Source organism: Meleagris gallopavo, chromosome 4 (genome assembly GCF_000146605.3).
Source record: "Meleagris gallopavo isolate NT-WF06-2002-E0010 breed Aviagen turkey brand Nicholas breeding stock chromosome 4, Turkey_5.1, whole genome shotgun sequence".
Lineage (NCBI taxonomy): Eukaryota > Metazoa > Chordata > Aves > Galliformes > Phasianidae > Meleagris > Meleagris gallopavo.
Window position 1 is genome coordinate 63,577,208 of NC_015014.2, and position 475 is coordinate 63,577,682.

The following is a 475-nucleotide window of genomic DNA, read 5'->3' on the forward strand; positions in this document are numbered from 1 at the left end:
CCCCTCTCCCCCCACCCCGAGGGATGGACCCTTTGGGGCTGAAGCTGCTGTGCACCTTCCCCAGGGTGCTGCGCTGAGGTTCGTTAGCAGATAAGGAGGTGCTCGTTAGTGTGATCGAGGCAATGGGGCCAGCAGAGGACTGGGGAGGGTGGAATTGGGGTTGCTCCTCTGCTCCGACGCTGCCTTCACTTCGTTGCACAGAGCTCCAGGAACATTGAGGGTGGAGCTGGGGGGGGAGCTCAGCTTAGAAATGTATGAACAGAGATCCGGGGGGGTGAGAGGGGGAAGTTGAGCGGAGATTCATTTTTTCTCCCCCTTAATTCTGCTTTTTTTTTCCTTCCACGTTGGGCAATAAAGCACTGTCTGATCGCCGGCGTTGATCCCGGAGCCCTACGGGCACTGAAAGCGGTGACCCAGAGGCGGAGTGTCCCCCTCCCCTCCAGCGCATCGCTGCGCTCCCCCCGCCCCTAAACCT

At 59.8% G+C, this 475-nt stretch overlaps 1 protein-coding gene across 4 annotated transcripts in view; it reads left to right on the plus strand.

Moving 5' to 3' along the window:
- GALNT6 (polypeptide N-acetylgalactosaminyltransferase 6) overlaps positions 1-475 on the plus strand; it is a 16,179-nt gene that overhangs the window by 7,755 nt on the left and 7,949 nt on the right. The gene's annotated exons all lie outside the window — the stretch shown is intronic.